The following is a 17,153-nucleotide window of genomic DNA, read 5'->3' as shown; positions in this document are numbered from 1 at the left end:
ATGAAAAGGAAAGTACAGGAGGAAGAAGTGCCAACTTTACTAGGTGAAAAGGAGGATGAATTAGATGAGAATGGAGTTAATTACAATTCTGAGTGTGATACTTCACAGCAGGAGGAATTAGGTGATTCCACATCTCATGACTCTCCCCCCTCAATTAACCCTTCATGGATGGAACAAGGGGGAGGGAGAGAGACAGAAAGACGTAGTTTTTATTCTCATTAGGATATGGAACCTACACAAAAACTGACTGTGCAATAAAGCATATAAACCTCAAAATTAAATGCAGAAAGACAGAAATAGTAAATGCATTATTTCAGATCATGATGCAATGAAATTTATGTGCAATAAAATTTTGCCAAGGGAAAATAAAGCAAAAATTAATGGGAAACTAAAGAATATGATCTTAAAGAATAAATATGTGAAACATCAAATCATAGACACAATGGATAACTGCATGCAGAGCATGACAATAATGAGACAACATATCAAAATTTATGGGATGCAGCCAAATGGTTATTAGCAGATATTTTATATCACTAGATGTTACTTGCAGAAAATAGAAAAGAAAAAGTTCAACGAATCAATCTTGCAATAAAAATAAAAAGAAAAAAAACTAGAAAAAGAAAAATCACAACCCAAAATTAATTACCAAATTTGAAATTTCAATAAAAAGGATTTTTTTAAAATTTTTTATTTAATAATTACATTATATTGACACTCATTTCTGTTCCGATTTTTTTTTCCCCTCCCTCCCTCCACCCCCTCCCCTAGATGGCAAGCAGTCCTTTATATGTTGGATATGTTGCAGTATATCCTAGATACAATATATGTTTGCAGAACCGAACAGTTCTCTTGTTGCGTAGGGAGAATTGGATTCAGAAGGTATAAATAATCCGGGAAGAGAAACAAAAATGCAGATAGTTCACATTCGTTTCCCAGTGTTCTTTCTTTGGGTGTAGCTGCTTTTGTCCGTCATTTATCAATTGAAACTCAGGTCTCTTTGTCAGAGAAATCCTCTTCCATCAAAATATGTCCTCATACAATATCGTTGTCGAAGTGTATAATGATCTCCTGGTTCTGCTCATTTCACTTAGCATCAGTTCATGTAGGTCTCTCCAAGCCTCTCTGTATTCATCCTGCTGGTCATTCCTTACAGAACAATAATATTCCATAACATTCATATACCACAATTTACCCAGCCATTCTCCAATTGATGGGCATCCATTCATTTTCCAGTTTCTAGCCACTACAAACAGGGCTGCTACAAACATTTTGGCACATACAGGTCCCTTTCCCTTCTTTAGTATTTCTTTGGGATATAAGCCCAATAGAAACACTGCTGGATCAAAGGATATGCACATTTTGATAATTTTTTGGGCATAATTCCAGATTGCTCTCCAGAATGGTTGGATTCGTTCACAACTCCACCAACAATGCATTAGTGTCCCAGTTTTCCCGCATCCCTCCAACATTCATCATTATTTTTTCCTGTCATCTTAGCCAATCTGACAGGTGTGTAGTGGTATCTCAGAGTTGTCTTAATTTGCATTTCTCTGATCAATAATGATTTGGAACACTCTTTCATATGAGTGGTAATAGTTTCAATCTCATCCTCTGAAAATTGTCTGTTCATATCCTTTGACCATTCAATAAAAAGGATTAATAAAATTAAAAGAAAAAGTAAGAAAATTAAAAAAGTAAGAGTTGTTTTTGTGAAAATGTCAACAAAATACAAAAACTCTTAGTTAATTTCATTAGATAAAGGAAAAAAGAAAAACAAATTGTTAGTATCAAAATTGAAAAGGATGAACTTATCACCAATGAAGAGAAAATTAGAGCAATAATTAGGGATTATTTTACATATGTATATATCAATAAATCTGAAAATGTAAGTGAAATGGAGGAATACTTAAAAACATAGATTGACAAGATTAACAAAACAGGAAATCAGTTACTTAAATAATCTCATTTTAGAAAAATGAAATAGAATAAATGATTAATCAACTCCTTAAGAAAAAATACTTTACTTCTCAGATATGTGGAGAAGGAAGGAATGTGTAACCAAAGAAAAACTGGAGTACATTATTGAAAAATAAATTGGTCATTTTGACTATATTAAGTTTTTATACAAACAAATACAGTGCAGACAAGATTAGAAGGGAAGTAATATACTGGATTTTTAAAAATTTTATGTTTTTACATTCTAGGGCTCTAATAAAGACCTCATTTCTAAAATATATAGAGAAATGACTCAAATTTATTTTAAAAAATCATGCCATTCTCCAAATTGATATATGGTCAAAGTATATGAACAGAATATTTTCAGATAAAGAAATTGAAACCATTTCCAGTCATATGAAAAGGTGCTCGAAATTGCTATTGATGAGAGAAATGCAAGTTAAGACAAGTCTGAGGTAACCCTGCACATATTTCAGATTGCTTAAGATGACATGAAAAGATCACGATGAATATTCGAGGGTATGTGAGAAAACTGGAACACTAATACATTGCTGGTGGAGTTGTGACTTTATCTAACCATTATGGAGAGTAATTTGGAACTTTGCCCATGGCCTATTAAACTGAGTATACTCTTTGATCCAGTAGTGTCTCTACTGGCCTTATATTACATAGAGATCATTAAGGAGAGAAAGGGCCCCATATGTGTAAAACTATTTGTGGCAGCCCTTTTTATAGTGAAAAGAAACTGGAAACTGAATGGATCCCCATCAGTTGGAGAATGACTGAATAATTTATGGTATATGAATGTTATAGAATATTATTGTTCTATAAAAGATGATCAGTACAATAATTTCAGAGAGGCCTAGAGAAACTTACATGAACTGATGCTAATTGAAATGAACAGAATCAGGAGATCATTATATATGGCAACAACAAGATTATATCATGATCAATTCTGAGGAATGTGGTTCTTTGCAACATTAAGATAATTGAAGCCAGTTCCAATGATCTTGTGATGAAAAAAGCCATGTATACACAGAGAGAGGACTGTGGGAGCTGAGTATGGATCAAAACATAGCATTTTCACTCTTTTACTGATTTGATTGTATTTTGTTTTCTTTTTGATTTGATTTTTCTTGTGCATTATGATAATTGTATAACTATGTATACATATATTTGACTTAACACACATTTTAATATGTTTTACATATCATGGATTACTAGCCATCTAGGGGAGCGAGTGGGGGGAAAGGTGAGGAAAATTTGGAATGCAAGGTTTTGCAAGAGTGAATAGTGAAAAATTATTCATGCATATATTTTGAAAATAAAACATAATAGAAAACGGTTGGATAATTTCTAAACTTTACCAACAATGCCCCAGTTTACTCACATCCCCATCAACGTTTATCATTATCTTAGCCAATCTAAGAGGTTTATAGTGGTACTTAAAATTTGCTTTAATTTGCATTTCTTTAATTAATACAAATTTAGAGCATTTTCTTATATGATTAATCATAGCTTTAATGCATCATCTGAAAATTATCTGTTCTCCTCATTTCCATTTATTATTTGGGGAATGATTTGTATTCTTATGAATTTGATTCTGTTCTTCATATATTTTAGAAATGAAGCTTTTATTGGGAACACTGGTTGTAAAAAAATAAGAAAGAAAAGTTCCCAGCTTTCTATTTCCCTTGTGAAAAATTTTGGCTGGGTTGGTTTTGTTTGTGCAAAATCTTTTAATATTAATTGTTGGAATCCTTACTAATTGCTAACTAATTAGAGTTGATCTAATCTTACAAGAAGATGTTTTGGGCAGAACCTGAAACAAGGTACTAAGTAGAACTAATTAATACAAGGCTTGTGTTCACACCTTTACTCATTGGAGTTCAATGAGTTCACACCTCCCTTGAAGCTTTTTGGGCCAGAGAGCACTATGGGAGAAAACCCATAATCCCTCTCTCTGGAAGGAGCATAAATAGGCCAATGGGCCAGAAGAAGAAGTTCTTCAGAGTGAAGACGCTACAAGTCGAGATTTCACTGGAATGACATGAAGAATGGAGCTGGCTGGAGGCTGAAGAAAGCAGAGGCAGAGGCTGAAGGACCAGACCTTTGGATTTGGTGACATTCGGAGAGAGCTCTTGGAACCAAGCAGAGAGATAGACCTCTAATCTAACCGGGCTATAGTGGAGATAATAAAAGATCTGAACTTTTATCACCTGGCTGCTTTTTGAGAAGAAAAAGCTCACCACATTTTGGCGCCCGAACAGGGACCGATTCAGATCCATCTGAACCAGATCACAACAATTAATATAATCAAAATTTCCCATTTTGCATTTCAAAATGTTCTCTAGTACGTTTTGCCATAAATTCCTCCCTTCTCTAAATATCTGATAGGTAAAATATCCCTTGTTTTGCTAATTTGCTCACTGAATCATCCTTAAGGTTTAAATTGTATATACATTTTTACCTTACTTTGATAATGAGTATGAGATGTAGAGCTTTGCCTGGTTGCTCTCATACTATTTTCTACTTTTTTGTAGCAATTTTTGTGAAATAGTTTTTATTCCAGAAGCTGGAATTTGGGGGTTTAACATTAAATTACTATAGTCATTGGTTATCTTGTCATTTATATCTAAACTATTACACTGATCCACCACGTTTTTTTTTCCTTAGCTGATCCAATATGATTTTTATGACTGTTGCTTTATAATAGTATTTTATGTCTGGTAGTGCTAGGGTGTGTTTTTCTTTTTTTTTTTTTTTGTCAAAGATGAAAATATATTTTAAAAGTCTCTTTAACATTTAAATATGAATGAATGCTTCACAAAACAAAAAAAAAACAATCTTTATATCAGAAATACTGCAATATTAATATAAACATCATGATGTGAATTTTATGCTTATATTTAATATAGATATACACACAGACTCATAGTTATCTAGAACAATAGATAACACATTTATGGATATAGTCTATCAAATTAATTGTATTGCTGCTTTGAGCCAAAAAAGTGCACCATAAATACTCAATGTGCAGATTTAGGTGTGTCAAGGAGACAATATCTGGGACACAGATCTTATACATCTTAAGCTTTTTTTCTTTTCCAGATTTTGTATTTGGCATTATACATGAAAAGTGTATAAAGCCCCAGTTGTTCCATTAATAAAAGTTTCAAGTAAACTAATAGATGCAATAAAGGAATCTCCTCTGCCTTTATGTGAGACATTTTTATAGATTCTAAATTTATCAAGTGAAGATAACAATGAAATAATCAAGCTGTTACAAACTGAAGTTTGATGAACAAGAAAAGCCCTAGCTGATTTTATTCAATATCTCTTTGCTTTGGAATCTTTAATCTTTGATGGCAGATCACTAATCCATCTGCCACTTTGACAGGTCTACAAATAAAGACTTGAATCAACAATATTATGGTATTGGTCATAATTTGCAACTTCCTCATATGCCACAGCTAGGAATCATCTTAATCCAGCTATGAATTTCTCAGGCAAATATTCTATTTTTCTTCAGCAAAAGGTACATAATCAATGCTGCTTTTTTTTGTTTTATTTTTAAAAAGGTAGTTACAAGGGATTTTCACTCCAGTTCTGAGATGACTCAAGCAGTTGAAGGTTTCTTTTTTTTAAAAAAGTAGTTATATGTTTTGTTCTATCCTTTATCTTTTTGACTTGTATTTGTCATATCCCCTTATGAATGGAAACTGAGAATTGTTAAAATGATAAACTGTAGTAACATTTTAGCTTTTTACTTTGGCATGTCCTTTCTTTCTTTCTATAATGTAGAAATGGGGAAAGTTTGTTGGAATCCTTACTAACTGCTAACTAATTAGAGTTGATCTAATCTTACAAGAAGATGTTTTGGGCAGAACCTGAAACAAGGTACTAAGTAGAACTAATTAATACAAGGCTTGTGTTCACACCTTTACTCATTGGAGTTCAATGAGTTCACACCTCCCTTGAAGCTCGTTGGGCCAGAGAGTACTATGGGAAAAAACCCATAATCCCATTCTCTCAGAAGAGTCAGATAAAAGGCCAGCGATGAGGGCTCTATGGCAGAATACATTATTTCCTCTTGGCTGGCTGGTCGCAGAAGAAAGTTCAGCTGGACTTGAGAGGAGCGACTCTGGTGGCAGACGAAGGGTTTTCAGAGGATAAAGCTACGAGTGGAGAGTTCAGTGGACAACCAGATTCATCTTCATCTCACACCACTGTAGTTGGTGGTTGGGCTCCCCAGACGGAGTCAAGAGAGACATTCCATCTCTGTGTTGGTTGGAGGCAGAAGAAAGCAGAGGCAGAGGCTGAAGGACAGAACCTTTGGATTTGGAGACATCCGAAGGGCTCTAAGCCTCTAAATCGGCTGTGTTTTGAGAAGAACAAGAACTCCAACATTTGAACTCTAACACTTGGTGCCCGTGTGAACACAAGCCTTGTATTAATTAGTTCTACTTAGTACCTTGTTTCAGGTTCTGCCCAAAACATCTTCTTGTAAGATTAGATCAACTCTAATTAGTTAGCAGTTAGTAAGGATTCCAACAAAAGTTACCAATTCCTTTCTATATATCCATGAAAATATTATGACAGAAGAACTCTGTATCCAATCACTCAGAAACAAAAAACAAACAAACAAACAAAAAAAAAAAAAAAACGAAAAAAAAACAACATACTATTCCACTTTCACTGACCTTTTTTCTTTGAACTTATCTCCTGCTCATGAGTCATTTTCAAAAGACTGCCAAAATGATTTTGTTCTCAAGAGAAAATTGCTCTTTCTAGAGTGATTTTTGAAATTTTAAAGGAAGCCTTTGAGAATAGAAAAAAAATTGCCTTCAGTGATCTAACAATTAATCAATATTAAAAAGTATACCCTGGCTCTTAGACAGTTTAGAGGGCTTTAATCACCCACAAGAGACAGTTTGTAGATTTTTTAAAATTGGTATTTTATGGATGCCTTTTGTTTTTTGCCAAAGTCCCATATGCCTTTAGTATTGATCGAATCCTCCTTTTTAATAATAAAAAAAGTTATTCTGATTAAACAAATAAAACAGCTTTCTATGACTTCAGCCTCTGAAGCTTTGTCCCCTATTTCTTGAATAAGTAATGGAAAGTGCATTTTATGATTTTTTTTCCAAGATAGAGTATTACACTTATTCTGAGTAGAGCTGATTTTGGTGTTTTTTTTTGTTCATGAAACTGGTTCCCTAACATATTCTTTTATCTCTTTGACCTCCTTATAATAACAATTCACAGGGAAATCTTAAGCCAGCTGACTCCTCACAACTCACCATCAGGAAACAGACATTTGAAGAAAGAAGCAAAATTGCGCAATAAATCTTATACCCAACATTGTACTACATCTGAATGTAGATAATTATTGCAGATAAGAGTGGTTCTTTCTGAGTTGTCTTTTCCCAAAGAACCATGCAATATTGGAGATCATTACCTATGTTATTTTGGTCAAGTCACTTAATCTCTGTTTATTGACTCACTTATAAATAGTTCCATGAATTTCCAGGGGAGAGTAAAACCAGGAAACTGTTCAAACATACCCACTTTCCCCTTAAAAAACACATGAAATCAAATTCTAAAAAGAGTTTCACTAGTGAAACTTCTCTCCAGCTTAATATAGATTAGAAAAATTTCAAAAAAGCTCAGTTTCACTAAGATGAAAAAGGTGCTTAGCCCATCTCTGATGGAGTCTAGGAAAACCAGTGAGAGGGTTTTAATTTTTTTTTAAATTTAATGCAGATCAGCAACTGAAACCATCAGTCCTAGTTCAGTAGCAGAAGAGACAAGTGGGGCAGCCACAAGTCAAGATAAAAAGGTAAATTTGATGAAAGAAGGCTATTCTTGGAAAGAAATAATATTTGAAAATAAAGGTACACCCTGTAAACACAAGAGATCTTTGTGCTGAAAGGTAAGGTTAAAAGCTTTACAGCAAGTTTGGGACAGCATCTCCTTTGATGTGGGATCAAGGCTTGAAAATAAAAAAGTAAAAAAAAAAAATAGGAAATGCCAAAAGAAAAGAATAGAAAATGAGCAGGATAATGAAAAGAACCTTCATCATAAAAAGCTGCAAGGGCGATGAAGAAGACCAAAACATCAACTCAGATGAGGTCAAATGTCCATAGAAGAAAATCAGAAAGAGTGACATGAAGTGGTCTCAAGCTCAAAGAGGATTCTTGGAAGTCCTCAGGAAAAAATAGACAAACGAAAAACTTTCAAAGGCAAAAAAGAGAAGTAAAAAAATAAGAAGACAAACAAGAGGTGTGCAAGAATGTCAACAACCTGGAAAAGGAAGGCAATAAAAAAAATACAATTGGTCAAATGCAAAAAAAAAAAAAAATCCACTGCAGAAAGCAACACTTTGAAAAGTAGAATTAATCAAATAGGAAAAGAGATACAAAAGCTCATTGAAGAAAATCCTACATTAAAAACTAGAAAAGGACAAATGGATGCTAATGACTATGAGACACCAACAATCAATCAAACAAATTAAAAAGAAAGAAAGAATAGAACAAAATATAAAATATGTAATTACAAAAATAGCAGACCAGGAAAATAGATCCAGAAAAGACACTTTGGATTTGTCAAACACTAGATTATTAAAGTTATTGACAATTATGTCCTTTGAACCTAAACTATTCCACCAATCAACTAATCTATTTCTTAACCAATACCAAATGGTTTTGTTCACCCTAATTTCTTTATGATATCATCTTTCATGCTCAAATCATGTATCTATTTTTACCTTATTTTGGTATTGGGAGTGAGATGTAGGTCTATGCCAAGATTATGACATATTATTTTCCAGTTTTCCCAGCAAATTTTGTCAAATAGTGAATTTTTATTCCAGAAGCTGGAATTTGGGGGTTTATGAAATCTAATATTTGATTCTGGAATTTTAAATTAATTTTTAATCTGTCATTCCATGGCTCTTTATTGAATATAATTTTATTGTATTATAGTATGAAAAGGAAGCATTTACTGTTTCTGCCTTTTTGCATTTGATTGTGAGGATGTTTGCTCTAATACATGGATAATTTTTGTTTACATGCCATGTACTGCTAAGAAAAATGTGTTTTTCTTTCTATCCTTTTTCAATTTTCTCCTGAGGTCTATCATATGTAGGTTTTCTAGGATTCTATTAACACCCCCAAACATTTCTTTTTTATCTTGTGGTTAAATTTATATGATTCTAAAAGAGGAATTTGAAGTCCCCCACTAAAATAATTTTACTATTTCTTCTTGTAACTGACTTAAAATCTTCTCTAGTAATTTGCCTATTCCACTACTTAGTGCATACACATTCATATTGTTACTATTTCATTATTTATGGTACCTTCCTTTTCTCTTTAATAAGATCTATTTTTACTTTTGCTTTATCTGAATTCAAAATTAGTACCTCTGATTTTTTTTAACTTCAGCTGAAGTATAATAAATTCTGTTTCAGCCTTTTATCTTTACTCTATAGGAGTCTATGTCGAGTATGTTCCTTGTAAACAATATATTGTAGGATTCTGTTTTATAATCTATTTGTTTCTATTTTATGGGAGAATTCATTCCATGAACATTAACAGATATGATTACCAGCTCTATATGTCTTTCCATCTTATTTTCTCCAATGTATATTATTTTGTTCTTACTTTCCTCCATCTCTTTAGTCTTATGTTTTTTTTTTTTAACCCATCCCACCCCTGTCTCATCTCCTCTCAAAACTTCCTACCTTCCTTAATATTTTTCCCTAGATTTTTTTTCTGCCCTCTCTGCTATCCTATTCCTCTCTTTTCTTTTCTTCTTTCTCCTCCTACTTCTTAATAGGCATAGACAAAAATTTAGACCCAAATGAATAATTACGTTATTCCCACTTAAGTCCAAACTGATGAGATCAAGCTTCAGACAATGCTCATCCCCCTTCCTTCTTTTCCTTGATTGTAATAGATCTTTTGCACCTCTTCCTGTTAGCTAATTGATCAATTATATCTTCCCTTTTCTCTTTCTTCCAATACAGGTGTTTCCCCACATGCTCATATTTTTTTTTTCTTTGATATCATCACATCACAATCTATTCACAACTATCCACTTTCTCCATGTGATGCCTCCTTCTGTCTGGCCCTATGTCCGAAACAGTTTGCAAGAGATTTTGTTTTCCTATCAAGGTATCTAAATAGTTTAACCTTTAAATATATTTTTCAGCTGTTTACTTTTCTATACTTCTATTGAGTTCTGTGTTTTTAGACTGAATTTCCTATTTAGTTCTTTTTTTTTTTTAAATAGAAATGATTGAAAGTCTCTTACTTCATTAAAGCTCCATTGCCTCTCCTCAAAGATGATGCTGTGTCTCACTGGATAGTTAATTCTTGGTTGTAACCACAGGTCCTTTACCTTTTGGCATATGATATTCCACACCCCCTTATTCTTTATTCTTGAAGCTGAAAGATTCTGGGTAATTCTGACTGTTGCTCCTTGATATTCTTTTTTTTTTTTTTTTTGGTCTGGCAGCTTTGCAGTATTTTTTTCTTTGAGATTATAGTTTTGGAAGTTCATCACAATGTTTCTTGGCGTTTTCCTCATGGGATTTCTTTTAGAAAGTGATTGATGGATTCTTTGAATGAGTATTTTCCCCTCTGTTTCTAGAATATCAGGGTAGTTTTCCTTTATGACTTCTTGTTGAATGCTAGATTCTTTTTTGATCATGGCCTTCAGGTGGATCAATCATGTTTAAATCATCTTTTCTGGATAGATTTTCTAGGTTGGCTGTTTTGTCATTGAGGTATTTCACATTTTTTTCCAATTATTCATTCTTCAAACAATTTTTTTCCTTTCTTTCCCAAACTTGACTCTCTCATTTAGACCCCTCATTTCTTTTTTCATGTTTTTTTTCTTCTACCTCTCTCATTTGCCTTTTGAAGTCATTTATGAGCATTTCCAAGAAGCCTCTTTGATCTTGAGACCAATTTATCTCACTTTTTGAGATTTCTCTGTGGACATTCTATACTCATCTGATTTTGTATTTTAATTTGCTCTGTCACCATAAGTAGCTGTCTATGATCAAGGTTCTTTTTTTGTTTCTTGCTCATTTTCTTTCCTTTTATTTTGGTATTTCCTCTCTCTCTTTCTCTCTCTCTCTCCCTTTTTTACTTTTAAAGAAGAGCTTTGCTCCTGGGGAAAAGGGACAAATTTCAAGCTTCTTGTGCAGTTTTGAGCCTTGGTCTTCAGCACAATGGCTCCTTGTGTTTGGAGGGAGTAGCTTTGCCTGTTCTTTTCAGGAAATTGCCTAGTTTTTCAGAGTTTGCCTTCTGAGATGGGAATGGAAGTTACCCCACTTATTTGCTTCTCTATTGTGTCAGGATTGAGGGTCTTAGTTGCTGAGTTTTTATTATTAAGACCCTCTCAATGGCTTTCGCAGAATCTATCTAACCTGTTCTGAACACCCTTTTCACCCCAGTGAGATTGACCTTTCTTGAGGTTTTTTCAGTCTGTCTTGGACTTAAGAGTGGTTTCATTCCAGCAGACTCTGTCAGAAGTTTGGTTTCATGTGTTAAAATGAGGGAAACTGGTAGAGCTGGAGCAGCTTCTTAACTTTACTCTGCCATCAGAATAAAAAAGAAATGGAAAAAGAATATAATGTGCTACAAAACTGGATAATTTTCTATTTTAGAACTAGTCTTTAAATTGTCATCATTCCCACTGCTCTCAAAGGTACAGAAATTCAGTATGTTATGAAACAGTCCATAGTATTTTATAGCTATGATTGTAAAAAACTAAAACTAAAACTAACAGAAAAACAAAAAAACTCTCTCTCTCTCTCTCTCTCTCTCTCTCTCTCTCTCTCTCTCTCTCTCTCTCTCTCTCTTTTCTGTTAAATACCATTCATTATAATATCCATGTCATTATTTTTATTTTACTTTTTGGGTCAAATGAAAATAAAACCACTTTTTCTCCTACATACATGTTTTGAATACATATGTAAGCTTCTGTTAAAGAAAGGTGGAATCTGTGCCTGTTAATCCTTTTCTTGAGTATGTAGATAATTTGTAAATTTAATTCTCAAGTTACAGAGGTGTCTGTGTAGTCCACAGCAGTCAATAAAGCACTTATACAGTATCTACTTTGTGCCAGACAATATGCTGAGTGGTGGGGATTTGAAGAAAGGAAAAATTTGTTGACCAAACTCAGAATCAAATGGGGTAAGACAATAGTTTTAAAGAATGTGAAAAATAGAACTTGGAGGAATGTTCTTAGCTTGACAACATGCTAAAATCTAGAATTGGTATAAGAAATGATCTGAGGAAGAATGAGTTTTGGAGTAAAGTTCATTGTGCAGAATGATTTCTGAGATCATGAAATCTAAGAAGATAGTTGGGTAGATAATAATGTGTTGCAGAAGGTTCACTGAGGTGATTTCTATGACAAGAAAAGAATGACCCATTCAATGATTTTTTTTTAAACAACTATAATATGTACAAGGCACTGTTCTGGCATGTAAAGAGGATATAAAATTAAATTAGACACATTGTCTACCTAACAAAGAAAGGCCAAAGACAGACTTTTAAAATAGTTTTAGGCTAAATTATGGATCACTTTAAATGGCAAGACTAAAACATTACACAATTTCTGGTAGTAAAGAACTTCTAAAGTTTTGTGAATCAAAGAGTGAGAAGATAAAAATTACATTTTAGAAAGATTAATTTTATAGCAGCATTCAAGGTAAGGAATTGATATACTTTGAAAAAAAAAGAACAATTAGGAGGCCAATCAGATGATCTAAGCTTTAGATGCTGTATGGAGAGGGATTCACACAAGAAAAACAAATAAGATTTGGAGAGGAAAAGATTGCAAAAAGGGTGATGTCCAATTTGACTATTAGATTCCAAGCTGGGTATGACTTACTGGAATATCACTGCCTGAAATAGCTAAGTCTGCAAAGGCAAAGCATTTTAGTGGAAAGTTATTTTTGGTTTTGAACACATGAGATGATACAAGGACTTCTAAGTGGTATTACAGTTCAAAATAGAAGTCAGAGATAAGAATGGAGATTTGGCAGTCATTTGCATAGTGCATTGAACATAGTAAATTTATTTTATTTTATTTTTTTTATAAGTTTTTTTATTTAATAATTACATTATATTGACACTCATTTCTGTTCCGATTTTTTTCCCCTCCCTCCCTCCACCCCCTCCCCTAGATGGCAAGCAGTCCTTTATATGTTGGATGAACATAGTAAATTTAAAAACAAAAAGAAATGTTTTATTTTCCTTGAATCAATCTGAGAGTTTGCCATAAGAGCAGATTATTTTTTTCTAAGAAAAGGTCAAAAGACTTTCATGGAAAGTGTTTGAATATGACACAAGGAAATGAATATCCCAAAGTAACAGATGGCAATTAAAAAAAAAAAAAGGAAAAGTCTAATGAAAGACAAGTCAGAGATTTTCAAATTGGAAGAGATTATCAATAGCTTCCATTTTCAGTGGTAATTCTTACTTCCTCTTTGAAATATTTTGGCTTGAAAGTTCTCCTTTTTCCCCCCTCCTTCTAAGAATCTAGTTATGAAGTTTTATCAGAAATACAATTTCATTCCATAGCTATACATATATATATATATATATATATATATATATATATATATATATATATATATATATAATTTCTTGCTCTTTTTTTTACTGATTTCACAGATATTTTTATTAATTATATTTTCTTGATTTTTTTTTATTTTTTAAAAAAGCTTAGATTTAGTAAATGCTATTATAGAACATATTTTTCTATTGTTTAATCACAGACTTTAAAATTAGTTTTTTGGGGGATTGAGCAAGATGGTGAAGAGCAGACAGGACTTCCTGTGACTTCCTCAGACCTTCTCTAAAACCAAAAGCAGATTAAGCCTCTAAACTAGTGTTGGAGTCAAAGAGTCCACAAATACTAGGAGTAAAACACATTCCCAGAAAAAAGGTACCTTAGAAGAACTTCCAAGCAGGTTTGTTTTAAACGGGCAGGGGACAGGCTGCTGAACCCAGACTGTAGTGCAGGGAGACAAGAGAAGATGCTACTAACCTGAGAATCTTTTGTGAGCCACATACATTATGGTGTTCTGATTGCAAGCAGATAGTTTCACAAATTTGCTACAAAAGGCAAATTATAAACCACTGAGCTACCATAGAATGCCAACCTAGCTAAAATTACCCAACTCCTGTAATCAATCAGAAGAACTGCCCCAGGGCAAATTAAAGTAGCTGTCACTCCTTTGCAGTAAGAGGAGACTTCAAGCCCTAAAAATGAGTAAAAAACAAAATATACCTCACCATATACAGCTTTTACTGAGAGAAAGAACAGACTGGTCCCCTTTTCACAAAGCTTTTGTAGAAGATTGCATAAAAGATCTAAAAAAAGAGAGTTAGAAGAAAAATGGGAAATGGAAAAGATCATTACCAGAACAAAATGGAAAAAGCATATATTGCCCTACAAAATAGATATGAAAAAGATACCACTTCACTGAAAAACAAAATTTGTGAAATGAAAAAAAGAATGCAGTGAACAAAAAAATTCAATAGTACAGTTTCAAAAGGAGCTAAAAATGGTAACTGTAGAAAATAATACACTAAAAATTAGAATTAAACAAATGGAAGTGAATGACCCAATAAGATTTCAAGAATCAGTCAAACAAAAAAAACTTGAAACAATATATAAAAATATGTAATACCTCCTAGGAAAAACAACTGACCTGTAAAATAGATTTAGGAGCAACAATCTAAGGGTTATTGGACTTCCTGAAAGTCATGATGAAAAAAAAAAAACATTAACTTACAGGAAACCATAAAGGAAAACTGCCCTGATAATTTAGAATCAGATAGTAAAACAATCATTGAAAGAATTCACCAATCATCTCCTGAAAAAGACCAGAAAATTAAACCCCCAAGGAAAATCATGGTTGCATTTCAGAACTATTGCACCAAGGAAAAGATATTGCAAGCAGCCAGAAAGAAACAATTTAATATGGAGGGGCGACAGGTTTTTTTTTTTTTTTAATAACTTTTTATTGACAGAATCTATGCCAGGGTAATTTTTTACAGCATTATCCCTTGCACTCACTTCTGTTCCGATTTTTCTCCTCCCTCCCTCCACCCCCTCCCCCAGATGACAAGCAGTCCTTTACATGTTAAATAGGTTACAGTATATCCTAGATACAATATATGTGTGCAGAACCGAACAATTCTCTTGTTGCACAAGGAGAATTGGATTAAGAAGGTATAAATAACCTGGGAAGAAAAACAAAAATGCAAGCAGTTTATATATATTTCCCAGTGTTCTTTCTTTGGGTGTAGTTGCTTTTGTCCATCCTTGATCAATTGAAACTGAATTAGCACTCTTTATCGAAGAGATCCACTTTGGAGGAGCAACAGTTAAGATTACCCAGGATCTTGCAGTTTCTGCCTTAAAGAATCAAAAGGTCTGGAATATGAAATTCTGAAAGTCAAAGGAACTTTAATTACAGACAAGAATAAGCTATCCAGCTAAAATGAGCATTATCTTTCGGGGAAGAAGAAGGACATTCAATGATGTAGGCGAATTTCACCTATTTCTAATGAAAAGACCAGAACTGAACCCAAAATTTGGTGTCCAAACACAGAACTCAAGAGAAACATAAAACGGTAAAAAGGAAAAAAAAAGTATTGAGAATTATATTTGTAATAGATATACTTAGAAAATGCAGGTATAATTTGATTTTATTATAATATCAAAAAGAAATGAGGTAGAAAGGGAATTGTATTGTAAAAAAGAGGAAAAATGAGGTAAAATAAGGGAAATTGAGGGAAAGAAAGGAGGGGAATGAGCATTGTGTGAATCTTACTCTCATCAGATTTGGCTCAAAGAGAGAATATTAAACATATTTGGCTTCTAATAGAAACGTGTTTCACCTTATAGGGAAGTGGGAAAGAAAAAAGGAAAAGAAAGAGAAAGACTAATAGAAGGAAAAACAAAAATCTTAGGGGAAAGGTGTAAAAAGAGGGAGGGCCTCTAAATGGGAAGAGCTGGTTGAGGGAAGTGGTCACCAAAAACAAAATAATGGGGAGACTGGAAGCAGGAAAGGGAAGAGAAAAGCATAACTTGCATTAAAAAAGATGAGAGGAAATAGGGAATTAGTGATTTTAACTGTGACTGTGAATGGGATGGACTCTCCCATAAAATGGAAGTAGATAGTCATTACTATTCAATATTGTGTTAGAAATGTTAGCTTTGGAAATAAGAGAAGAAATAGTGATTAAAGGAATTAGAATAGGTCATGAGGAAATCAAATTATCACTCTTTGCTGATGATATGATGTTTTACTTATAGAACCTTAGATATCCAATTTAAAAACTACTAGAAACAAATTACAACTTTAGCAAAATTGCAGTATACAAAATGAATTTACATAAATCACCAGCATTTTTGTATATTTGTATAGTCTAGCAGCAAGAGATGCAAAAACAATTCCATTCAAAATAACTGTCAATGGTATACAATATTTGGGAATCTATCTGCCAAGGGAAAGTCAGAAACTATATGAACACAATTACAGAACACTTTCCACAAAAATAAAATCAGATCTAATCAGTTGGAAAAATATAGTGCTCATGGATAAGACAATAAAATATAATACAAATTATAATATTACCCAAATTAATTTACTTATTTAGGGCCATACCAATAAAACTCCAGAGAAATTGTTTTACAAATCTAGAAAAAATAGTAACAAAGTTCATATGGAAGAACAAAACATCAAGAATTTGAAGAGGAGTAATAAAAAAATATGCTAATGAAGGTGGCCTAGCTGTGCCCTATCTAAAACTATATTATAAAACAGTGTTCACCAAAAACATTTGGTACTGACTAAGAAATAGACTAGTTCAGTGGAATAGGTTAGTATCACAGAACAAAACGGTCTATAATTATAGCCATCTAGTGTTTGAGAAACCCAAAAACCCCAACTTTTGGGATAAGTACTCACTATATGGAAAAAATTGCTGGGAAAATTGAAAATGAGTATGGAAGAAATTGGGGGTTGACCCACACCCAACACCACATACCATGATATGATCTAAATGGGTTCATGATTTAGACATAAAGAGTGATATTATAAGCAAAATAGAACATAGCATAGTTTACCTCTCAGATCTATGGAGAAGGAACAAATT

The sequence above is a fragment of the Antechinus flavipes genome, chromosome 1 (assembly GCF_016432865.1).
Source record: "Antechinus flavipes isolate AdamAnt ecotype Samford, QLD, Australia chromosome 1, AdamAnt_v2, whole genome shotgun sequence".
Taxonomy (NCBI): Eukaryota; Metazoa; Chordata; class Mammalia; order Dasyuromorphia; family Dasyuridae; genus Antechinus; species Antechinus flavipes.
Note: the sequence above shows the minus strand (reverse complement) of the source record.